The 27,835-nt window shown below is 38.1% G+C and overlaps 1 protein-coding gene and 1 pseudogene across 1 annotated transcript in view; one reads left to right on the forward strand and one right to left on the reverse strand.

Annotated features, from left to right (window-relative positions):
• The window catches only part of LOC139475817 (synaptotagmin-1-like), a 147,175-nt gene that overhangs the window by 117,736 nt on the left and 1,604 nt on the right, over positions 1-27,835 (reverse strand). The gene's annotated exons all lie outside the window — the stretch shown is intronic.
• LOC139475413 (uncharacterized) lies at positions 18,707-22,462 on the forward strand (annotated as a pseudogene).

A 27,835-nucleotide genomic window follows, 5' to 3' on the forward strand; every position in this document is an offset into this window, starting at 1 on the left:
GTTATCTTGCACAGTTGATATGTCAAAAGTGAGTGTTTACATGTCTAGGTTTACTAAAACAAAGGGAATACACTCATACCATGGCGTGAAGTGCCGATGTAAAAACAACATACTTTGTTCAAAGGGATAACTAATAATACGTTGATTGATTGATCATTGTTACCTCTCACTCAATGGATGTTTTAGGAACTGTGGACGTTATGAAAATAGTTGTCACATGGGCTTTCTCAGCCGACCATTGAGATTTGACACCTATGCAAAACACCTGAAACAATCCAAGTGATCAGGTGAGAAACGAACACGGGTTATAATATCCCGAAACGATATATCTTTCAAAATATTTGATTGTCACAGAGACACGTGACATCGAATACGTTTCTTTGTACAGCTGCAGACGAGTGGGACATTGTTCCTTTGTGTGGATATTCATGGATAGATTCATGAACAAGTAAGCTGCCTAAAATTTATAAACATAACTTTGGTAGGTTGTAGTTATAGTATTTGCATTTTGTTTTCCTTCTTTTGAACCGATTCGTTCTTGTTTCTCTACGTCTTTGTTGAGAAATTCTTCAATGCGCGATAGACGTTGTTTTCACAGGTCTTTTTCTTTTGTAAGCGTGTATATATTACCGTCAGTTTGTAAAATGTGATTCTCTCAGGCAATTTATAAAATGTGCAAATATTTCAGTCATTTTGACTAAAAAAATCTGCCCAGATTGAGTAAGACGATCAAAAGGGCCTACAAACATCACAACAGATTATTATGTAGGATTAGAAGCCAAACAACATAGACATGTACTTTTCAACGTAACATTTTCAGTCTCTTGGTGATGATATTAAACATCAAAATGTTTGGAGTTCGTTATTATAATAATACAGATGGAAATGGGTTTTTTCAGTCACTTTGAAAAATAACTGAATATTTAGACGTTTAATAAAAAAATAAAAAAAATGTTACACATTTTGACAGTAACAAAATATACATACTATAAAAAAAACAATGCTCAGGTGAAATATTTACTTTGTGTTGCAAGTCAAAATAGTGTAAACGAAAATCGCAAAATTGCCAAGCAACTGACTTATCAAAACTTCGTCACCACCGATGCTACCCACAAAGATACCTACATTTCCTTATTATCTCAAAAACAGTATTTCATTTTGTTGATCAATGTGACCATACGCCCTTATTACTACCCATAAAAGTGACTAATGCGCTTACGAATGGCGCAGCAGAGGTCGCGAACTAGTCTAGATTTATGCTATACATCCGGGTACTCACTGGGAAAAAACAATAACAAAGGCAACAACCAGTCCCGGGGAATTGCGTTAGATCAGTGCCCCTTTAACACGATTATGTTATACTGGACAGAGTATTTCAAGTACTTGTATGTGCCAAATGTATATTTGTTTTGAAGCCATGTGCTGTTTTAATTTCAGTGTATTTCACATTGTTTTTATATTTTTAAAATACAATAAAACTTTAATAAGTTAAAAGCTTGTTATTGAAGTCTACCTGCTTGTGGAAAACTGCCAAAAGATACCTGTAAACCCTGGTCATCAGTAAGGAGTGTCATTAGATAAAGGGACTATAGTGCATTGCTTGCAACATGCATGTTGGGTAATACTGAAATACTTTTGTAGCTTCTGTGGCACAAGTGAGGGATTTTTTTTTGGATTTTTTATTTCCTCCTATCAGCATTCCTGCCTCCTAAAATCCGTAATACCTGCAAAAAAATTTTCTCTCAAGTACTTTTATTTTTTTTTACATTCCCTCCTCCATTCAGCCACTTTACCTGAAAAATCTGTAATCCTAGCAATTAAATTGGTCTGGCCTTATGAGCAGAAAAACATTACACCGTACCCCTTCAGCGAATTCCGGTAAACAACGGGTGAAAAAAAAACTTGGTCAGTACAAATTGATTTACCATTTAAATTGTATTTTTTGTTCTGCTAGGCATTGTTTTACATGCAGGGATTAAAATCACCTTGTGTATTTTCCGGTTCACTCCCAAAACTTCTACATGCCAAAACATCTACAGAGAGTTGTCATGGCTGATTGAGTTTACCTGTTGTAATAATGGTATAGTCCTTCTGTAATTAAGAAGACTCATTAGCTTCTTTACGATGTTGTTTTAGAAAGGCAAAGAAGGGTACTTTCGGAAGATTAAATAGTTACAGATGTACCTAATGAAAACAACTTATTTGGAGATAAAGAAGATTATAATAAAAAGACCCGTAACTTACAATGCAATTAACTGGTTTAGGAAATCACACTTATACACTGTTAAAGATCAAAAGGTTTCATGTGTATGTAGGAAAAGCAACTTACAAGTTGTCGGGCTGAGAGAAGTTTGAACCTTAAATTGGGTTTACTCAATTTATTGTGGATTAACACTATAGTATATAACTAGTCCCCGGGACTGGTTGTTGAATTTGTTATTGTTTTTTCCCCGTGAGTACCCGGATGATACGCAACGCAACTGAGGCGTGACAAGAGACTGGGCTCCCGTCTGCACGGACAGCTAAATAAACTTGGAGGCAATATTTGTTTTACTCATTTTTGAACACTGGTTAACCGTGATCTGTAAAGATTTCGACAAAGGGCACATGTTTATTAATTTCTTCAGCCTAAACAAACAGACAAAAAGAATGGCAGAGCTCATCGGATGTTGTCATTTGGAAATACCCCTGATTGTTATAGTTTAATAATAAAAAAAGTAACCATGCAGTGAAAGCATTTTCGGATTTCGGATTGCGTCGATAATACGATTACTACACCCTTGTTGTCATCCACGTTTTCTGGTATAACCCTACACTTGTGTATTTGTCGTCATTCACTTCATGCTCATTTAATGAATTTATTACATGTATAATTAGTGGTAGCAGGTAACTCAGAATACCTGACAAAGGTTCCCATTTGGCATTTATTGTGTCTGGGGTAATTATTCAATCTAAATCCAGGTTTGAAGTGAGGTGAAATGTGTGTTATGTAATATGCACGTGGCAGCCCAGCAAGAGATGAATGATCAGTTGATTTACTTTTTGTAAATTATCGGACCTTTCCTAATCATCAAAGGATAAACAGAAAATACATTGATTGATTAATCACTGCTTTCTTGCACAGTGGATGTCAAAAGTGAGTATTTACATGTCTAGTAGTATAGGTAATGGGGGTTCTGCCGCAACTCCACTGGAGCTGGATTTATTACCTATACTGCTACTACAGATGGCATTTTTTATGCCAAAATGATTATGCGATTCAACGATAGTCATGAGTTGTATTAAACGAAACATCAATATTAATTAATAATGAAAAAAATTTACTATAGCCCACGAGGATATTGGAAAGGTATAGGAGCTTGGTTAAAGAAACAAGTGTTGTGGCAAATATATTTACCGGCCTCGCGTTATATACCGAGGAAGAAGTTTGATATTTTTACTACGAATGAAGTTCATCAGGCTGACCTCTTGTTTCTTCCCCATGATAAGGTAAAACGCAAAACGTATAAATACGCTTTAACAGTAGTGGATGTGGCTAGTCGATACAAAGAGGCTGAGCCATTAACCTCGAAAGATTCAACAGAAGTAGCTAATGCACTGAGCCGCATATATAAACGTGGACCTCTTAAATGGCCTAAGCTATTTCAAGTAGATCCCGGTCGCGAGTTTATGGGACCGTAACTAAACTGTTAACAAAGCACGATGTCGAAATCGTCCGTGGTGAAAGAGAGGCCCACCGCAGTCAAGCTATCGTCGAAAGATTTAACAGGACATTAGCGGAACGTTTGTTTGGCTATCAGTATGGGATAGAAATGAAATCCGAGCGATTGAGATCAACCGAATGGGTGACACGATTATCAGCCGTTGTATCAGCGCTGAATAATGAAGTAACGAGATTAATAGGGAAGAAACCATCCGATGCGATTAAAATGAAATTCGTGACTTCCGAATCTTCAGCACCGAGGAGAGGCAAAGAACAAAAACTTCCGGATAGAGTAAGGGTAAGATATTTATACCAGCCCGGTGAACTCGAGGGAGGCCTACGTCGTGCAACCGATCCCATATGGTCCCTTAAAACGTATAACATTAGTCGATTGGTTATGAAAGAAGGAGAGCCTATTCTTTATTATCTTCAAGATGGACCGGGTAGGGCATTTGTACGAGAAGAGTTGTTCATAGTTCCGGACGGTACGGTATTAACACCATAACCATAAGCAAGGGTAGTTACATCATCATTATCAATCCATCTCTTTGTATCTAAGGGGGATAATGATGTCTTGTTCATTCTTAATCCATATATCCTATGATCGTAACTTCTTAAAGAGTTCATCTCGTGTTTGAACGTTCTACCATTGAATAATGATTCTTTATACTGTTCATGTTTGATATGCTTTTTTACCACATACTTCTTAACACCTTTAGCTTTTCTTATCTCTCCATTATCGGACTTTTTTTATAGAATACATCTTAGGTCTTAATCCGACATACTCCGCTATAAGAGTCCCAGCACATTCATCCTTCATCTTACCTAACACCTTTTTATTTACTACGCTGTGCAGTGGATTATCTTTTGGGTAATCGCTCGTGTCGTACATATCTATTTTTTCTGCCATATCTTTATACACATCCTGGGTTTGTATTTCCATCAACAAAGAATCTGTGTCGGTATATAACACCTCGCATCTATCGCCGTATTGCTTCTTAAGTTAGTTGTAATAAAAGTCATACATTAAGTGTTTTGACAAGTCGAGAATACTCATACCGACGTACACTGGTCTGTTGAATTTTATATTACTCTTCTGCATGTGCAACGCGGCTAAGTCGTTATCGAATATCTTGCTTCTGTTAAAAGCCGGACTATAAGTTTCCTGAGTCTTTCTTCCTCATTAGATCTGACTAATTTAACATCAACACGCTTCCTTAGATTCTCCATAGTTTTACCAAATACCGAGTTATTCATGAGCTTATATAGATTCTTTTCAAAATCGCTGGTAGCTATCTTTCTTAAATCTGTGTTCAGCCTTATATAGGGCTCCATCCAAGGGCTTTGATCAAACTTTAGAACTCTGTGTATTTTCTTAAGTTTCATACCTAACGATAGATACAACTGGAGATTTCTGTAGTGAACTATATATTTTGTCTTATCCATCAAATTTGGTACGAGTTTTTCTACTATTACCCATCAAGGAGCGTTGATATTCCGACATCCAATCTTTATTAACCATTAATCTTTCAGGAGCTAGCGGATAACTGTTATGATCATTATGTAAGGATATTCCAAGTCAACTTCTAGTATGTACCCTTTATTCGCATCATTATTATTCACATTGAAATCATCGACCCATTCAAAACCACCCGTGGGTAAAGGTTGACTCATAGCCCATCCGTACAAATTGTTAGCGTCGAGATATAATATGTGCGTGTCGGGTTTACTAGGATCGTATCCTTCCACTAATTTATTATTAGCCTTAGAATACCTTTTCGACGCCATCGATATACCACCTCTTAATCCTTTCTCAATAAACAAGTGCATATCGTAATCTGTGAGAAGTTTTAGTTCTACGCTGGTCTTCTTCAACAATGCATCCCACGATATTCCGGGACTGGAATAGTACCATGCCGGGTCCAAGCCGTATTGTTTTAAACACGTCTTTCTAAATATTTCGAATATATCGGCGAGTAACAGTACGTCGTTTTTTAAGTACAGATCGTGATAATCGCCTAAATTATCACAACCTAATTTATCCCAGACCGTCAGAGCGTGTTCATAATCAGTATCTGTTATTTTAGATTCTGTTAAGTTACTATAGAATGATTCAAGGGGTGGTAATTCAGTTTCTTCGAATCTAGACCAATCATCCATATATTCATAAGGATATAAACCTTTTCTCAGCAACAAATGACGAGTTATCTTATCTGTATATTGATTTGTTATCGCAAAGTCATCGGGATTGTTCGCATTAGCTAAATTGTCCAGGGAAGATAACAGAAACTGTACGGAGTCTATGAATCTAGGCCCATTGCTTTGCTTAATTCTAGATTTCCCATCCTTGTCCCTATAATTTATAGGTTTAGTCAACGAGAACGATATGTATTTTTCCATATTGTTAGGAATGCACGTTAAACCGCCGTCGGTCTTTGAGATAGCTTGCATAATGAGATGTGAATCGTATCCCCTAAGGTTGTGAAACACAACAGGGATGGGTATTGTTTGAGAATTCATTTTTAGTTTCAAGTTACACTCGTTATGCGCGGCTCCCCGATAATTACCCGTGACGTGGCAATGATCTCTTACGGAATCCCCATTCAGGGGTTTATTACAAACATGACAACTCGTTGACTTCTTGTGGGCCCTCCAATCATCCCTCGTCATACGCATGGGTTTCTTACACGATAATGTTTCCCTGATTATTCTCTCTTCGTTTTGTAGATATTCTAGGAACTTTCCCGCTGCATCGGGACCTCTGTAAATCACGGGAGTGTTTGTTTTCCCATCGTACCTTACAACTATATATCCAAACCCACAAGGAATATGTTCTTGAGTTTTGTACGTAAAACTACTCTCTTGATTATTGCGTTCGGTATTTTCTATGGGTTTGATAAGCGCTTCGAAGTCGGCGTAAATTACGTACGGTACCGGCATTTGATTACAATAATGTTCAAATTTTAATATATTTTTTCCCTCTTTAGGCATATCGATCCTGATAACATTCTGTCCAACACCTCTACAGTCTTCTTTATGCGCTTCTAATAGATCTTGTCTGCTGTACCCATGTAGGCATCTTTCGCAGAAATATTTCTTTTCCTTATGTTTAGTTTGATCGTATAATAGCCTGTTTAAACTCTTTATCCACGTATAATGATACTTTCCATCTTTTTCGATCAGAAATGAATTGATTCTAGGGATATGTTCTGGAGCGGAGCTTATCCTGTGTACAACAATTCCTTTAGAATGTCCGAAAACATTTATAGCTAAATCATTTTGCTTTTCCACCTTATCAATTTGTGATATTGGTGTAGGTTCGTCTATACCATCGAAGTTGAGTCCATCGTTTTGAGGATAGCTAGAAGGTCTATTTGCAATTTTAGAATCTACGGGGAACAATGCAGATCTTATCATCATTCTTAAACAGTCATCGGATTTATTTTTTACGTTAATTATGGCTTTTTTCTTCTTATAATACGGAGATAAATCTATATAAGAACCACCTTTGAAGGGCATATAATTTGCTATATCTAAATATAAACTATCGATTCTATCCACACCCCAACCCAAACCTGTATTAGTCCAACGTTCTAAAGTTTCCTGTATCCTCTGAATTGATGTATCTAATGATGCGTTTATAGTATCGGATTCGGTTATAACTTCTTGATTGCTACGGAAATATGGTTCGGTATATTCGGTGCTATCGTCTGTGTTACTTTTACTCAATAACATTTTAATCGTCAGCTGGTATTTTATACTATGTAAATCATCTAACTCCTCGTTAATTTTGCTGGATATGATGGGCTTAATATCGTTAACATCCATGTTGGAATTAATATCCATCTTCCAACCTCTTAGATATTTATCAACGCCGGCGAATGTGGGTACAAATATTAATTCTTGTTGTTGTAGATTATTATCATTATGTTGAATATCAACATTATTATCTAGTAAAGCGATCAATTCAGCTCTTCTCATTCGAGAATAACCTCTCAGCCCACTGTTTCTCGCTCGAGCTTTGAGTTCTCTAACAGTCTGGGGTTTGTTGTATTCCAAACCTAGTAGGGTAATCAATTCAGCTTTTTTCATTCGAGAATATCCATGTAGACCACGTTGCTTTGCCATAGCCTTCAACTCTCTGACAAAAAACATTGTGGTTAAATGGTATTTGCAAAATGAGACAAATGTCTAATTGGTTGTTTTCATATATCTAAATACGTATTCTCCCCAACCTATTCCTCTCGTTGATGTAATCTCTCTTCCTAGCATAAATAATCTGGTTCCTGACCCTATCAGCACCGTGTTTCTTACATAAACAATAACGACCTTTGACCCCTATCCCACATTCAGAACACGTATACCGTATTCGACGTAATAAGCGCCCAGGGCGCTCTCAAAATTAGACATAGGGTGGTCTTATTAGGATATTATTTTGAGTTGAAAGATCGTAAATTTCGTGGTTTATGCTGACAGCCTGAAATGTTTATATACGACAGATATTTTTTCCAGGATTTAATTGCCCATAATTAAGGGTGCATATGACATACGAGTGCCTATTTTACACAAATATATAAGTCTTGTGTACCTTAATCAATTGGAAGGGATGCTTACTGAGATTGTTCATTAGCCAATATATTAGCAAATATCGCTGTGGGCGCTTATTAGAGCAGGGCGCTTATTACGTCGAATACGGTAGTTTATGTTTCCGTGCTTGATGTAATAATTGTGTACGCCGCAGTAAACATCAACACAGCGTCGGTTACATAGAGTCGTCTTACCCATGAGTGTAAACTTGTAATTATTCATGGTTTATACATTTATCATATCATTTGTCTAAATGCAAATCACATCTACACTATTGAGATATTGATTTATAGATTAGCTGTCACTCTGACTCTCCTAACTAGCCACAGCTGTCACTGCGTAGCTATTGTATAGCTGAAAATCAATACAGCAGATAACCCAATAATCACAAATGCGACCTCGCGGTCTTTCGGAGCCTCTGACGGTGTATAAAACTGACTCATTGTTGGTCTCGGTATTGGGTCTAGTTTTTTCCCATAAACGAGGTAGTATTCGTGCATGGCAGATTCGACATCCTTAAACGTTTGAATTGAATGTCCTTCCTTAATCAGTTTTTCATGAATAAAATCTAATCTCTTCATTCTCTGCCGAGTATATTGTGACTGGGCTGCTTGGAGTTGTTCCATTGCTTCATTATGTCGTTTACGCTCCTCTTCAACTTCTTTAGCGTTTGATTCCATCATACTAGAAAATAAATAATTACTCCCTGAAAAAGCTAGAGCATTTCTAATAGCTCCACCGACCATCATCGCAATTGTTGCCATCTTCAATAATATAAAATATTCAAATGTTTAATTACTTCATTATGTCTTCCGGGATAAGTCCTTGTTTGACTAGCATATCCTTCGTTGCCATAGCCAATCCAATATCCAGAACCATCATTGGTATATCATAACTATTAAAATCTAGCTTGGGAGGTGTGGCTTTAGTAATCATTTTAGCCATACGAGCATAGCCAATGGCCAAGCTGGTGACGACCGCTGAATGATACGTTGCGTTTACCAACATTTTACCGTCTGTAACTGGAGTAGTTATGCTTCTTATAGCATTATATGATGTTGGGGGTGATGTTTTCTCTTCTCCGGTCTTATAAAACAACCATACAGCCCCTATACCAACAACTCCTACTAGTGCCCATGTTTTAATCGGATAAATATTTGAATTATTTATCAATTTTGCTTTCCTCGCGAGTCCTCCCTTTCTTCCTGCGGCTATTTTTATGGGGTTCTTAGTAACTCTGGGTTGTTTTTGTGGTGGTTCCTCATTCACTGGTGGTGGTTCCTCATTCACTCGTTGTTCCGCAATCTGTTGTGCAGTTTCGTTCACAATCTGGGGTGTCACCTGTTGATTCTCCATTTATATTATTAAGTGGGCACGTATGTTTAAATTGACAATACCTAGCCGTTATTAAAGCTGTGGTGAGTGGAGCTAAAAACATTCCGTATCTGTGATAAAACTCACAGCTCACTGAGCTTATAGCGTGTTCGATGAATGGGTCTTTCTCGAGAGATTCGCATAAATACAGGCGATGTTCTGTCGGGATAGGTAGAAACGTACTAGCTACGACTGTGTATAGTTGTAATATAGCCGACCCTATCGTTTTAGTCATGGTAGCTCCCAGTCTAGACTCGTAACGCACGTTAAGTTTTTTAATCTCTTCGTCGGTCATGTTATCAATTTTTTCGATTGGTATAATTTTCTCCCAAATATTGAGAACATTTTCCACCGGCTACCAAAGCCGCGAGTCTTTCTCTATGTTTATCTAAAGATTTATCAACATTTTGATCTGCATCAGATTCTTTGAGCGTTTGTTCGTCGCATTCCATAATGTAATACCTAAGGAGATATTTAAGTCTAACATAATATAATATGACATATCCAATAAAACCCGTAATAATGAACTGTTGCGAAAGAATGATGATTTCGAACCACATTTTATATCATATTAACCGCTAATGTTCAATTTTGCTATAATTTTCCTATAATTTTGCTACATTTTTGCCATATTTGCTACATTTTGCTACATTTTGGTAAGCAATTGCATAAGCAGCTGGTTGATCGGTTTTTAATACGAGTTTACAGTGCTTCATTGCCGATAAAAGTTTTCTGACTTTATCTCGTTCGAGCTTGGTATAAATGACATCATTTTCGCGTAAACATTCCTCAAATGAATCTCTGTCTTTGCAATGAAACAACGCTACCCATTTGGTCTGCTCTCTGAGATCTTTCAGGACAGAGTTGTATTTTTGAGTAAGTACCCAAACGCTATGTTGAGTATGCCGACCGGAGAATGCTAAATACGATAGCATATCTTTCTTTTTTGTTAATTCTTTACTAGCGCTGCAGTCGTCTATTATGAAAAGGGTTGATTCTCCTTTGTATTTTTCGTGACATACTCGGAGAGAGTCTTGTAAACGATCGCCCGGATCGACTCTGTGTACCCCGTCGTCATTCATTACCCAATCTCTCGATAGGTATGTTTTATTAACGCTTATAGTCGGGCACAGAATGATAATATGATCGAAAACGTCCCGATAATGACCTTGGTAAAATATCTAGAATAAAAGCTGTTTTTCCGCAGCCCATTTGCCTGCATATGATAGCGCAGTGCGGATCTTTAGGTAAAAGATTATTAATAGATTGCTTGCACGAATCTCCCATTCTGTATATTAAGTTACGCATCCATAATCACGTACAAATATATGTTTAATTTACCAGCTGATTCCTGAAGCTTCGTTATCTGTATGGTGGCACCCTAGCTAGCATTTTCTATTCTCCTCCCACTGCTGTGTAGTTGGTCATCGTCCGTTGTTCGCATGTCAAGCCATAGCGCGTACTTCGTGGTGAGGTATTCACCCATTGATACACTCCCGAGAGACAGATCTTTCACGACTGCGTTAACTTCCGGGGAGCGCTTTATAGAAGGAAGTTTTTTAATCTCATCCCACTGGTGATACGCTAGCATTCCTTGGCTATATAGTTGATTAGGAACGCCCTCGATAGTCAATTCTACTTTTGTAATCTTGGGATTGCAGAACTTCTCGGTATTTCTTTTAAACGCATCGGAGGGGTCCTCGAACAACATTAAAATACCCGGGCGATGAGTTCAGTAGACGCCGCGTAGCGGAAAGATTGCGTAACTTAGAAGACAAAAGATCGGCCCGCCTCGAAGCAGCTTCCAGTAATAGAAAGGCACTTCGTTCGCAAATCCGTCGAATTCGAGAAACTATCGATCAAGTCCTCAACGATGACACTACACTGGCCGATAAAATTAAAACATTGTTCAGAGAACAGGGAATAACAATTGCCAGTATTTTAACTGCGTTGGGATTTATTATATCGACTTTGACTCTCACGTTAACCGGTGGCAGTACAGGTGGTGGTACACCGCCCAGTGATGATATAAAAGAGTGGATAAAAAAACATTTAAAAGCATTAGGTTCAGCACTGGGAAAGCTCGCTGAGAAAGCTGCGGCCGCACTTCCCGGTATAATAGGGAGTGTTGTTTCCTGGCTATTGAATTTATTAGCTAAGACCACCACTTGGCTTAGTCAAAACTTGTGGGGGCTGAACGTAGCAATTGCAGGGCTGTTGTACGTATTCGCTAAGAACTATTTAACCAAATCATGAGTAAACCAGACGCGACTCCACCTACTACAAGCGCTGTTTTTTCATCGATATGTTGTTGATTTTTAGCTGCAATATGTGGTGGTAATTGTGGTTGTGCGTTAGTAGATGTTTGTGAAACATGTGGTGTTTGTGGCTTGACTATTCCCTTTTCGCCCGTGATTGTTTGCATTATTAATTCGACGTTAATATCTGAATTTATACCTGGTTTTTGTTTATCGGTAGCGATAACAATTTTATTATGATAACCTATCACTTGACCATCTTAAGTTCCATATTACTCGGAGACATGTATAGTCCCGGTGCATAAACGTAGTCCACTTTGGATTGAGCGTACTGTAATGCATCTTGAAAACGCTTTATAGACGATGGTATGTCAACTGGTGCATTAATGAGCGTCCTCCACGTTTGAGACAAACTGTTTTTGCGCATCGAGCACCGTCCCAGTACCGATGATTCCCGTTCGTGTTTGCGATTGTGCACCGAGAATTGCCCATACATAAGTTCTTATCGATTCATTAACTCTTACAAATCCTGGGTTAGTAAAATTGTTTTCCGTTTTATCATTAAGAAATTCATTCCAAGCGTCATCATTCAGTTGTACAAATTTTTTAACAATATAAATACACCCACTCTTAAAACTCATAATATCCCCTCTCCAATCGTTAGTATAAAGTTCCCAGCCTTTATACCAATGACTGGTTTTATGCCAATGATCATATGTTCTTGAGTAAAGTTTGCTGGTACGCCGCAACTTAGGAATATCAAGTTTTTTATATACATAACCGCTTTCTTCTTTGACGGTTATTTTTTCCTCTGCGTACGGCACACCTAGACCATGGTTTGCTCCTTTAATATGCCAATCTTTACTCGTAGAAACATTAAATTCCTGACAAATACGCTCATACGCGGACCTATCATAATTATTATTTGTGGAATTCCACGCTCGATCCTGCGGTAATGGAGCACTAATTTCTTTAAGTATACGTCTAATTTGATAGTACACGTGAAATGTTATAACAGACTTATATAGTTCAAATCCTGGAGCATAAAGAGATACGCCACATCCTGTTGTGGCACACCATATGGCAAAGTTTAACTGATTCTGCCAAAATTGCATCGGATTGTGAAACCAATCGTGCACTATTTTATCGCTAGTTGCCGTGACCCTGTACTTTTCAAAGATATCGGGGAATTTAACTAAAAATTCAGCACCAGAGGCAGTTACTATAATCGATTGATTAGTAATGTATCTCGATTTCATATTTAAGTTATGATATAGTATCATTGTATATTTAATATGTATGTTACACTCCCGGGAATAACAAATGGTCAGTCTATTGAACTGCTTCGTACTATCGATAACTCGGATGGACAACTCGAAGTAGCTATCTGTGATGTAACGTATTACCCGCTGTGGACCAATATAAGAGGTAATAATACGATGCTTATATCAATGAAAAAAAAGTCATTACTATACCTGATGGGCATTACAGCGTATGCTCACTAAACGATGAAATTTTTAAGCCTAATGGAATGAGTCTCACACAAAATGAGTCGAATGGGACAGTGAAATTCGAACCTGGAGAAAAAGGTACCATTTTTTTTTAAGGTAACTTACCATTTACACTTGGATTTTCACATGTTGATATATTACCCGATTTAGTTCCCTATAAAGAGTTGTGTATCCATCTTGATCAAATAAGCACGACGGATAATATTCAACTAGAAAGTCCTTCAACTCTGCTCAGAAGTGTTCCAGTGAAAAATGAAAAATATAATAGTGGTAGAACGGAATCCTGGGTTAGTAAAATTATTTTCCGTTTTATCATTAAGAAATTCATTCCAAGATTTAAGCCATGTTGATGTTAGTAGACTCCATAAAAACACTTCGTACAATATTATTCGGAACAGTGAGAATAAATGGACTATGGTCGAAGCAAACATAGAGTGGCTATTGAATATCGTCATTACCCCACCTTATGTGATGATGGGTAAGGGACATAATTTAACTAAGATAATAAATAGTGGTATCGTACTCGCGGCCTATATCCCGTCAAAACGAAAAAGTGTGTTAAGTCTCTCCCCTGCCAGAAAACCCAGGTCATATGTTATATAGTCGTCCAGCAGTAAAAAATGTTAGTTTACATTTGAATACAGAATTCGATGATATTGAAGATAACTTGAGTGCAATACCTAATATTTCTACGCTTATTATTGAAGTCTTGTTCGGAGATGCACCGGACGATGCCTTCGAAATATTACCAGGTCTATCGATTAAATGGCTCAAGAAACACGAGCGTCAACGTTGCAGTATTATTCATATCGGAGCATCACCCGCTGCAACCCTCGAGGGGGTTCAAATTATTAAAAGTGACAGCATTTCTCTTACTAAGATATTCTTGCCTTATAATATACATTTGATAAGGTTGATGTATACTCTCAAAACATTTAAGCAAGACCAATTAAAGACTATTATATATTCGTAATATACACTATGAGTTTATATCCAGCGCTCGATGAAGCAATTGAAAAGATGGAAACTGTTGATGGATTTCGATTACATCAAATAAGCGACATAAAACATCGAATAGAGAAGGAGCCGGAGTTTAGACTTGGATTGTATAAAAAGTATAGCAGAGCCGTGAATGCTCTGGACGGAGTTGACACCGCGCTTGTAGCGGCTAGCATGGGTGTAGCTTGTGTCGGTTTACTATCAACTATAATCGCCGCGCCTATCGTGCTCGGCATGGAAATAGGTGCCGGAGTCTCAGGACTGGCAGGAATAGCCATAAAATTCATTTCTCGTAGGTTGCAAAAGAAAGCATTAAAACACGATAGTATTCGAATACTCGCCGAAGCAAAGTTGAACAGCATTGAGGATCATATTGGACAGCAATGGTCGATTGTAAGATATCCGAGGATGAGTTTCGTTTAGTGCTGTCGGAACTCACCAAATACAATGAAATGAAGCAGGAGATTTGATCAAAATCTCATAAGACCAGTGGTATTAGCGAAGACGAGAAAAAAAAGTTCATGGAACAGGGGAGGCAACAAGCGCATCAATTATTCCGTGCCAAAACCAAATAACTGGTTGGAGATTAAAAACAGATTGCTTACTATCATTTGATCACATTTAGACAAATGCTTACATAAATATATATAATAATGGACAAAAACTATTAAATGGAGAGAATTACCACAAGGTTTTATTATATCAGTAATGTCAAACAAACCAAATACGGTTGGTTATCAATTGTTTCTTATCAATTTACAAGAAGAGTGTAGTTATATAGTCTGGTCTCCTAGTAAAATGAACGAAGAACTTAATAAAAATGTTGAATATCGCTTTATCGATAAAAATAATGAAGAATATATTTATTACCATTTAGGCTCATCTAAAGCAATGATTGGCCCCAGGTATTGGTGAGCTAGAGCCAATTTAACTTAATCTCATGACTATCGTTGAATCGCATAATCATTTTGGCATAAAAAATGCCATCTGTAGTAGCAGTATAGGTAATAAATCCAGCTCCAGTGGAGTTGCGGCAGAACCCCCATTACCTATACTACTTGTCTAGGTTTACTAAAACAAAGGGAATACACTCATATCCTTGCGTGAAGTGCCGATGTAAAAACAACTTACTTTGTTCAAAGGGTTAACCGATAATACGTTGATTGATTGGTCATTGTTATCTAACTCAATGGATTTTTTTAGGAACCGTGGACGTTATGAAAATAGTTGTCACATGGACTTTCTCAGTCGACCTTTGAGGCTTGACACCTTTGTGAAACACCTGAAACAAACTAAGTGATCAGTTGAGAAACAAACACGGGTTATAATATCCCGAAACGATAAATATATTTTAAAATATTTCATTGTTAGAGACATGTGACATGGAATAAGTTTCTTTGTACAGCTGCAGACTATGGGATATTGTTCCTGTGTGGATATTTACAGATACATTCCTCGAACAAGGAAGCTGCCTAAAATTATACACATAAATTTGGTAGGTTGTAATTATGATATTTGCATTTTGTTTTCCTTCATTTCCTGTAGCATTGGACAGATTCCTTCTTGTCCCTCTACGTCTTGGTGGGGAAATTCTTTGATGCGTAATAGACGTTTTCACAAGTCTTTTCCTTTGGAAGCGTGTATATATTACAGTCAATTTGTAAAATGTGATTCTCTCAGGCAATTCAAAAAATGTGTCAATATTTCAGTCATTTTGACTGAAAAATCTGTCCATTTCTTTAACAGATTGACTAAAATTGATTAAGATGATCAAAAGGGCCTAAAAACATCACAATAGATTATTATGTAGGATTAGAAGCCAAACAATATAGAAATGTACTTTTCATCGTAACATTATCAGTCTCTTGGTGATGATATTAAACATAAAAAAATTTGGAATTCGTTGTCATAATAATATAGATGGACAGATTTTTCAGTCAATTTGTAAAATAACTGAATATTCAGGCATTTAATAAATTTCCTAAGTGAAAATGTTGCACATTTTGACTGTAAAAATATAAACACAATAAAAAAAGCAATGCTCGGGAGAAATATTTACTTCATGTTGCAAGTCAAAATAGTGTAAACGGAAATCAAACAATTACCAAGCAAGTGACTTATCAAAACTTTGTCACCATTACTGATGCTACCCACAAAGATACCTACATTTCCTTATTATTTCCAAAACTGTATTTCATTTTGTTGATCAATGTGACCATATGCCCTTATACTACAGTGATCCCTTGACTTAACGCTCCTCGATGTACCCCTACTCCGGATGCACAGCGGGGTAAACCTTGGCTCCCAAAAATGCATGAAGAATTACCCCCTAAAAGTGCGTTAAAGCAGATAAAGTTACAAATAAACTGATGAGATTTAATTCCAACTTGAAGTACACGTGTGTGTATTTGTAACGTTCATTGTATGTGATCGAAACCATTCTGCCTTTTGTTCCGGTTGTGAAAAAACATATCGTACACAGATCTGGCATTATACTCATATCATATCAAATCACAGAAACAACAAACATAAGCTGCATTGTTAGATTAAATACTCATCTCAGCTTGTTGTGATTGATAAGACAACATGTGAGATGTCTTCAAACTTCAAACTGTCCGCGTGTAATGCAATAACAACAAGCTCCTCACAGCGATCAATATAATATTTTATATGTATCAATAAAAGCAAAGGTTGCGAACTTGTCTAGGTTTCTGCTATATCATCCGGGTAATCACGGGAAAAAAACAACAACAAAGGCAACAACCAGTCCCGGGGAATTGCTTTAGATCAGTGCCCTTTTAAATCTATCCTATGTCACACTATGCATTGGATGGTAGGGGGCAGATACCCTAACCTGTAGTCCAACTGTGAGACATACACAAGTAAACTGCTGCTTAACCCTCTGGATGCCAAGATTGGAAAAGTGAAGGTTATGTGAGAATTGCGCTCACGCGGCACTGGATCTTACTCTGGCTATAAAATATGTCCTATTTGATGGTGTATATTTAACTGCAAATATTAAACCGCTTTTAAAAAATACACTTCTAAGTGTTGTCCGAGAATTTATTCTGCGTTGAAAAACAGTAAATTTCACCGCTTTTTATCGTACACCGATAAAAGTACTGTGCAACGATTTTTTTATTATTTAGAAGCTTTACGGAATCTGTGAGCGAACAAAATACTGCATAATATCTGAAGAACATAACAATATATCAAATGGAGTTATATGTGTATGTATAACGACATACATTCAATGCCAAATATAGCTTGTGTAAGTGTAATTTGACTAATGTTGCACCATTATTAATGGAGAACTAGCCTTATCATTAAATGTAATGAAATACGAAAAAAATAACACCATTCCATTTGACGTCATGGCTGGTTTTATGTCTTTCATAACGTCGGAGAAAGACAACACTGGTATTTTGATTAATATATCTCCCCTGGACATTGGTTATATGAACTTATAATATTGACAATTACACATCCCAAGAAATACATACATGCTGCAGTTACATTTACACTTCATCTTGTATCACTTGTCCAAAGGAAAGAAATAACATATTCGACACTAAAAACCTATCAATTGTTATGTAAACAATGTTCAAACAAACAGGAGATTATCAAAGGTTCGTTCATACATGTTGTGGCCTATATTTACGTATGATATCATTTTGAACACTGACAAATATCCAAAGTGAAATTAACTGTGTGAAAAAATGTACAACAGATATGGAAAATCTACATCATAACTGAAACTGTAAACAGCATGATACAATGATCATTGATTCAGGGATCGTATCAACATAAATGTGACATGTAAGTAATCAGAAACATTCTGACAATCTATGTACTGTTATTTGTTGTTATAATTTTCATTGAAACAAATGGAAATATTCAGAAATTCCGATAAATACTGTTGTCGTTGTGCGTGATTTTGCGTCAGTCATGGCGTCACACAGAATGGTAACTTTGACAATTTCTGTTGAAAATATCAAATCATTGCAATGTAACTATTTTAAATTCCCTAATTCTTCCTACGATGCTCTTCCCATGCATATGTTGAGCCAATATCTTGAACGAATAGACGAATGAATAGCTCAAAATAGGACAAAATGCTACACTGTGTAAAATCTGTATTTTTACTATGTTTACATTTCAAACAAGTGCAGTTTTTTTAGCACAGCGTTCATTTTCACACCTAACTTATTTTGCTTGATTTCATCCAGCCACTTATTATTGGTGACAAAGACCATTGGTCATTTGATTCTAAAATGTATGAGGAATTCAAGGATGTATGTATCGCAGCTAAGTTTGAAATATATGTGATGTTACAGGCCCCTCATTACCGGTGTACCTGAAACGTGATTTTGTAAACACTATCCAATATGGCGGAAAGTTCACTTTGGCGTTCGTGTTTGCGTATTTTCCAAAACATTCTAAACCTTTCTAGGGTTATGGCAGACGTTTTGGAATGATCAATGGTGAATTCATAAAAGACAGATACCCGTGACCAGGGAAGTGTATTTGTGTGGGTGATGTATTTTGAATTTTATTAGACTTCAAAGTGAGGGTTGTAGAGGAGGGACATATATGTACCTTTGGCATCCAGTGAAATAAAGATTTTATAACACTGCTTAGACAAGAACTGAGCAGGGAAACACACCATAACAGGCATTACATGTTTTCACGTATGACATCGTTACATGAACGACCATGTAGCTGTAAAGAACTAGCGATACAGCACACAACTTATAATCAATCCGGAAGGGGTCTCCAGCCAATTTATTCTACAAGAAAGGTCACAGCACTATCTCCCACAGACAATTTGGTGAACCTGCTCAGAATCTCTTTTAATGCATTGTTAAAGCATTCAAACTGCAAGAGGGATTGAAGCATGCTAAGACGAGAAGAGGAACAATTCACAATATCTACAAGAGCATTTTCAAACCAATACCAGGCCACACATGCCTAAAAGAGAGGTGAGTGGGTAAGGATTTGGGACACCTTCAAAATGGCCACACTTTGAGGCGACTGCCATGTTGAAGACAAAAGTCTCCAGTTTATCGGATATTATTATCCGATAGGTGTTGCTTCGAGAATATTGCCAATCACAAGTCAAACTAGTCAACATTACAGTTCATAATAAGTGTGAGCGTTCCGGTAAATCGTCGGTATCTTCCAGAAGTACTCACAAAATTCGACATTTGCTGTTAAACTTAATTAATAAACTGTTAAAATATGATGCAGCAGTAGCAGAAAAAATTCTCACGTTTCGTAACTGTTAAATTGACCAAAATTACCAAAAAAGTCACAACTTTTCCCATGATACACTTGTTTCAAAGTTTTTCCCACCACAATAGCCATGCTTGCCGAGGTGCGAGGTATGAAAAGATTTTTTAGAGCGCAACACGAACGAAGCCACAACTTAGTTGTTTCATCATGTTGGACTTCACGGAATGCCAATAGCTAAACATTGACGAAACCATTCACTCTTCTGTGCTGAATTCCAACGTTATATACATGGTGTCAGAAGTAGGATACAGAAGTGATGTGAAGCCCCCAGGGTGACTGTGATGAGGAAGTCAACGTGAGGGAGGGTCATACAGCTAAGATATCTGGGTCTGCCAGTCCAAGTCATCTCAACTCACAGGGGGAAGCTGAACAGTCTGCTGAAATGATGGAATCTGTCGAGAAGCAGTTGGAGGTCCTGAGGCTGAAAGAGAGGGAACAGTTGGATGTTTTGACCGCAAGGATTAACAAGCCCAGTGTCCTGTCAACAGGCCAACAGATAGCTCTTTTCAAAGACAACGCAACCCAACAGGAAATGTCCCATTAGAAGAGTGGATTTCGGATGTGAAATGTGCTGCAGAAATCTGTAAGTTGAAGACCGAAGATTTTGCAGTTCTGCTGTGAGAGAATCCTGGTGGACGAGCCCAACAGGAAATCCTCGCCCGGGGATGAGGCGTCAGGAATTCTTCGGACAAAATCATACGAATCTTCCCGAAAGTGTTTGGAGATAGATGTGACTTACAGTCAACTCAGCACCGCTTTTACTCTCATCATCAATCGTCTGGACAGGACCTGGTGACCGTATCCCTCGATCTTAGGGCTGAAACGATATCCCGGACACCGATGCATCGCAATTCACTTGTTAGTACAAATGACATCTCGGCTTTCGTCGCCTCGAATTCCCGGTTCGGACACGATGTTCAATGCCAAAATATATGCATGAAAAATCTTTGTCACAGCTTGTAACCTAGCATGATGCATCCACGAAGCTGCATATTTTTAATACAGATGGCGATTTCCTGCTTAAAACGTTCAGAATAACACGATTTAACCAAAATATTTCGTAAAAATCTGAAATTCATCATACACGAGAATTTGTAATTTGATTGCCTGCCTCAGGTCATGTGCTGAAATTTGACCAATCATGAACCTTGTAGCAGATTTCGGCAAGAAAGCATCATTAGGAACCATTTTTTATCCAATTAAATCTTATGTTATAGCAACGAAAAGACTCCAGGCAATGTTACGAGCATGTAGATGGAAAAACAAGCTTTCTAGCAATGTGTCATATGTCAGTCTTCGACGAACGTGTTATTCATATGAAGCTTTCAAAAACGGAGGTATTTCTTCATGTTACTGAGCGGACAGCCGCTGTTATCTGGAAATGAGTGAAAACAGATACTATTCATAATTCTTTTTAAAATAATTTTCCAATTATGTAAACAATGAAAATAAAAAAGAAATAAGTAGATCTTTTGAAATCTTATATTTGCCCCAAATCGTCAAATTTTCGCTTCCTTGGTCCTTAATCTGGACGTTAGTTATGAATGTGTTAGCTTACATCTTTTTTATTTACAACGAACTTAATTAAGTTGTCAATGCATTATCTAAATAATGTGATAAACATAACTTTCATATTTATAAACACTAGGATTAGATCTAGACCTTTCAAATGGTGTATAACATGGCTGTTGCTATAATTGTTTTTAATTGTTTTTTTTGCCTTTATACATGAAAATGGCAAATCATTAGTTACTGGACAATGGTACATTTAGTATTTACTCCTAGAATCTACCATCTAGTCACAACTCACAAATATGTAGGACTGTTACTTTTTTGTTTGCTAGCCATTACATGGAAATGGCAGATGATTCGTTAAAATACACATTACAGTATATATTTTATGACTCATGAACATTCATTCACTTTCATTTAATTTTTCATTTTAATAAACTAAGTTTAATTCATTTATCTCTTTTTTTCTCTTGTCACTATGTGTATCGTAGCGTATCGAGATACGTATCGTATCGTGACCTAGGTGTATCGTTGCAGCCCTACTCGATCTTATTGACATATATATCAAAATTGACCCTACCTTCAGCGGAATTAAAGAGTCTGCATTAAAAGGTCAACTGGCGAAAGCTGTAGAGAACAACATCCAAAAACAAAAGATGAGGTGTCTAACTATTGAGCACCCCAGTATGAGTTTCCTGGACTTGAGGGATCGCCTTATTGAATGGCATGGCAACACTCCAATAAAGTAAAAGAATGTCCACTATCAAGAACATCGGACAAACTTCGAAGACGTCTTGAAGAGACAGGAGGCCATGATATAGGAACAGCAAAAACAGATCCAAGAGGTCCTCACCAACAACACTCGACAAAGGACTTGGACTTGCTGGGAGTGTGGCGAAGATTGTCCAGACCGATCTGCTTCCCTTCCTAGAAGACCAAGAACCCACAAGAATCTCACTGTGGGGGTTGAGGAAAACAATGCTTATGGTCCACTCTTACATAGACTAGTAGGGAGATGTCCGGAGACCATTAGTGATGTCAATGGGATCAAGATCCCATGTCTGGTGGATACCGGAGCACAGGTGTCAATGATTACAGAATCATTTTACAGGGATTACTTACATGGAAAGGAAATCGTCGACATTGGAGGACTGATCAGCATTAAGGCTGCCAATGGACAGGACATCCCCTACTGGGGCTATCTGGTATTGGATATACAGTAGAACATGGATATAACAAACTACAATTGACCAGAGAAATCTGTTCGTTATAAACTTTTTCGCTCAGAAACGTCTGCCAACTTGTGTAAAACAAAACACAATACACGTAATTGCAGCATTGACTTGTATCAGCAGTGATCACTTCATAGCATTCAATTGATAACATTTCATAACATTCATTTAAGTTTAACAAGGTTGATCCGCCACCAATTGTGTTGATTTGCCACGTTTGTGTTGATTCACAGCTGATTGCGTACAGCCAATTGTCAGTGACAATTGACACTGAGTGAGATTTCTCAGTTCTCAGTAAACACGTCACTAATAGGTGGTAGAGAGTTTGTTATATCTGTAAATTTTATATGATATTATATAGGAGATAAATCAGGAATTTTTTAACAGTTTGTTGTATCCGTTTGTTCGTTATATCCGTGTTCTACTGTAGTTACTTTTGGCCATGAACTCAAATCTATAGGATTCCTTGTAGTTAAAGACTCTTTAGAAGCAGCAATGCAAGAAAGAAAATAAGAAGTCCCTGGAGTTTTTTAGGATCAAATGCTCTAAAAGACATGAAATCCCTTTTAGAAACGGACAGCCTTGCTGTGGAGGACTAAGTCCGAGACCTTTTGGGGTACTACAATGAGTTAGCAACAGCAAGAAGTGATGCCATGGTCAGGACAACTGGGAAGAAACCAACACTTATACCTGCAAGATCACTCCAAGTCCTCAAAGAGCCCTAAACAACTGTTATTGAGGAAATTTCACTACCCCTCCCTAAAGGATAAGTGCTTGGACCAACAGTGATGACAGTTGACAAAACTGGATGAGTTCCTTTCCAAGTCGCCAAATTCAGTGATGAGGACATCTATCTAAGGCCAGGTATACCTGTAAGAATACTCAACATTGCTGTAGTGGAGCCCAGAATAGAGATAATTGACGTCAGTTTAAATGAAGTTCAAGTTACTGAGGTATTCCAACCAGGTGCAAAATCTCATGAAACATTAAGTTAACAGCGATTTTCCCCCCCTCCCACCAGGAACAGTTGACTGAAGTTATTGTCAAACGTGCCAGTGCTTTAAGCAACGGAGAGGATGATACAGCGCCGTCATCAAGCACAGAATTATGAAACCTGATGATGCTCCAGTTCACATTCTACATCGACGTATACCCCCAAGCCACTGACAAGACAAGAAGTATATAGATACCGAATCATTAGATATACCATTATACAAGGGCGTGATCAGGGAGTCATCCAGTCCTTTTGTGCTTGTGCGGAAGGGAGGTAAACTGAGAGTTTGCTGTGACTATCTTGCGTTGAATGCGGAAACTCTGAAAGAAGCCTACCCTCTACCTCAGATACAAGAAGCCCATACTGTATTGAAGGATGCAAAATACTTCTGCAGTCTTGATCTCGCCCATGGGTTTAATCAGATAGCCGCTGACTTTCTGACAGGAACAGGTGGCCTGTACGAGTATTTTTGGATACCATTTGTACTTTTATGAGACTGATGGACAAAATTATTGGCGTAGAAACTTTCCAAACTCTACTCATCTATTTAGACGACATTCTTCTATTTGGGACAACATTTTAGAATCTCTAGAACGTCTGATGGTGCTGACCAGACTCTCCAAATATAATCTGAAATTAAAACCTGAAAAATGTCAACTCTTCAAAGAAAAACTTTGTTATCTTGGACACATTGTCTCGGAGGAAGGGATAGCTCCAGATCCTGACAAGATCACAGCTGTTAGTAGTTGGGCAGTTCTTAAGACAGAGACACAGTTGAGAGGCTTTCTTGGGTTGGCTGGTTACTGTAGAAAATTTGTTCAAGGCTTCACAAGCATTGCAGCTCCTCTACATTCTCTGCTGCCAGGCAAAAGGTTGGGAAAGAAAGGAAGAACGGAAGTTCAGCCAGGGAGTGGTATGAAAGCTTGACACAGCTATTACGACAAGGCCTTCGAAGAGCACCATGGCACCAGTCTGGGACACCCTGATTTTGATAGACCGTATATCCTTCAGGTCGATGCTAGTCACTATGGATTAGGAGCGGTATTGTCACAGGAACGGGAATCTGGAAAAGTTGTGCTGAGCTTTGTTAGCAGATCCTTGAGACCATCCAAAAGAAATATGGACAACTACAGTAGTATGTAGTTGGAGCTTGTAGCACTGTAGTGGGCTGTCACTGAAAAATTTAGAGATTTACTCCTTGGAGCTGTATGTACTGTCTACACAGACAATGACCCCTTTGAGCTATGTGCAGATGACTGCAAAGTTAGGTGTGACTGAAACAAGACGGATAGCATCTTCTCACAGCAAAGGTATTAACTGACTTCATGAGAAACTGGACTCTCTCATAAAGTCAGTTAACACCTTTGCCGCAGGAAGATGGACGGATATGAGAACTGGCACAATTTAACCTTGTCATTCGGCACAGACCAGGAAAGAAGATTAGAAACGATGACTCGTTAAGCTGGAAAGAAACTCACACCTCTGAAGTTGCACGACAGGAAAGATCTCTGTAACCAGCTCCAGTGACATGCCAGTTATGTTGACCATGGTACCCATCCAAGCAAGATACCAAGTCAAATTGATTAGAGTCTTTGCGAGCACAAACAATACTCCTGGAACCACTACCAAACACAAATCTCCCAACTGTCCACCCTGATGAAATGAAGAAAATGCAGGAAGAAGATACACACATCAAGAGGTTCCTATTTCACTACAACCAGTACCAGTATCCATCTTACAGAGACAGGTTAAAAGAGCATCCAAATACAAGTAGAATGCTGAAATGCTGGAATAACATGGTTGTGCTAAATGGAGTTCTGTACCGTTGGATGAAGGTTGACAACGAGGAAAACAGTTCAAGTTGTTATTCCAAACGAACTCCAGTCAAGATTTCTCAAGGCTAGCCATGACGGAAGTGGACATCCCAGTGCAGAGAGGACCATTTGCGTTCTGAGAGCAAGATGCTTCTGGCCATACCTGGCAAGGGACACAGAAGAGTACTGCAAAAAGTGTGAAACATAGGAAACATGGTCCTTCTGTAAAGCAATCATATGGAAGAATTATCGGCAAGCGACCACTTGAAATACTAGCAATGGACTATATACTGTTGGAAAAGGGCAATCACAGACTCGAAAATGTACTTGTTCTCACAGACTTGTACACTAAATTCCCGCAAGCCTTCCCAACTAGAGATAAGACTGCAATGACTGGTGCCATGATCTTGGTTAAGGAATGGTTTGTCAAGTTTGGTGTCCCCCGGCGGCTACATTGTGATCAAGGCTGAAATTTTGGATCCAACATCATTCATAAGCTATGTAGCATATATGGTGTTAGGAAGACCAAGACCAAGACCCAGAAGGAAACTCGCAGTGTGATAGATTCAACAGAACTCTGCATAACATGCTAAGAACCTTGCCCCTCCCACAAAAGAAGAAATGGCCACAACTACTGCCAGAGCTGATATACTAGTATGCCTACAACTGCACCCCACATGCTACCACAGGGTATTCACCCTTCTACTTGTTCTTTGGGAAAGATCCAAAGTTACCAGTTGATCTAGTTATAGGAGACCAAGTAGATGACACCACAGTCTGACTGGGTGATGGAACACCATCAGCGCTTGCAAGCAGCTCTTAACTAAGCCAGTGAGAAAACGGAAGAAGCTGCACTTCAAAGGCAAGCAAGAGTCAACAAAATCACAAATGTAAGAGAACTTGTGTTAGGAGCAAGAGTATTTCTCTGAAATCATCCGGCTGGGAGACATAAGATCCAAGACATTTGCTATACAAAGTAGTTGCTAGGAAAGAAAATCAAGTTTATGACATATGTCCCATCGCCAGTGATTTTCAGAAACTTGTACACAGAAAAGAACTGTTGTACTCTAGAATACTTGTGGCTGATATGCAATCAGATTACCTTCCTGAAGACAGAGTGGAACCAGTGGTCGGTACAACTGCCAGAAGTGAATGAACCTGATGAGGTATCAAATGAGGATATTTCAAAATTTGTGTGTGGAAGTGTTTCATACACAGCAGGGGAGCCTGTAAATACCCAGGTCTCCAGTGGTTCAGCCAACCAAACACTTGAGAGTGATCATGCTAGTGGCCCTATTACATCAAAGATTCTGTTGTGAGTGATACAATAACACTTATCTCTAATAGTAGAGATCCAGGTGATGCAAGTGCTTCATGTCACGGTGATGAGCTTGAAATGGACGCTTGTGCAGAGGACGAAGCTCTACCACCTCGACGAACAATGCTCCCATTGCATCCCAAACCTACAACCTACTGCAGTCCACAGTGCACAATTAGGAGACTGCAGTTGCTCCAACAGACCCTACTGTGTTGGCTAATATTAGTCAGTCTCAATTGTTATTACTGCAGTTGTTGGAGAAGTCAGTCCCAAAGTAAACAGTGAGCTGAATGTTCCGTCGAAACATAATCTGTGAAAGTCAGTATTATGTGTCATGTTTACAACTTCCATACCAGTATTACTTTCACATTGCTCAGTGCACATTGTTTAATGCACAATGTTGATATTGTTAACATTTATTTTGTGTGTAATCTTTAGAGATTGTTACCCAGGGACACCTTTATGTTAGCAGATTTCCAAACTTATGAAATGAATCGTTAAGTGTGGCAGATACTTGTTTCAAGTCGAAATGCTTTTTCCTGTGACTTGTAATAGATGCCTGATGTGAACTGTGTATTTGTTCCTAGAGATTGTTAGTTGTCAGGAGTCAACTATTTAGTAGGGGAGTGTAAAGAGGAATCGTGCACATCAAAATCCTTGCCGTAAATCGTCGGTAACTTCCGATAGTATACTCAGACCCTGTGGTACCGAGGCATTCATGGTATAGCGGCATTTGTGATTTCCGGTAGTTCACGCATGACATGCCTCTTAGCAGCTGTCTATTAATGCAAATCAGTAACCAGGAAGTGCTCACTTCGTAAACAATTTCAATTTCCTCAGAATGTTCTGTCTGCTGTAAGGAGTTATTAACGCGATGATACTTACTTCAGGCATTTTTTTTTAATATTGCCTTACCCCCATCTATCAATGGACAACGATATAACCCATAGTTTCCCAAGTAAACTTTCTCTATCGGCCTGAACTAGATCATCTGCATATTCATGGCGACTAATAAGGTATTAACCTTGACCTCACATTTTTTCGCGCTCTGTGGCTGGAATCTATTAAGAGATCATGAGGGCCATAATGCCACACTTAGAAATACAATCTTCACTGATAGCCAAATGATAAATACCGGTACATACTTTTGACATACTAGGAGTGCTTTTTTATATATTCATTGTTAACTTTTAACATTTTTTTCATTTTTTTGGGACAAATGAATGTCATCCAATTTT

The sequence above is a fragment of the Haliotis cracherodii genome, unplaced genomic scaffold (assembly GCF_022045235.1).
Source record: "Haliotis cracherodii isolate W230 unplaced genomic scaffold, xgHalCrac1.p SCAF_3, whole genome shotgun sequence".
Classification (NCBI taxonomy): domain Eukaryota; kingdom Metazoa; phylum Mollusca; class Gastropoda; order Lepetellida; family Haliotidae; genus Haliotis; species Haliotis cracherodii.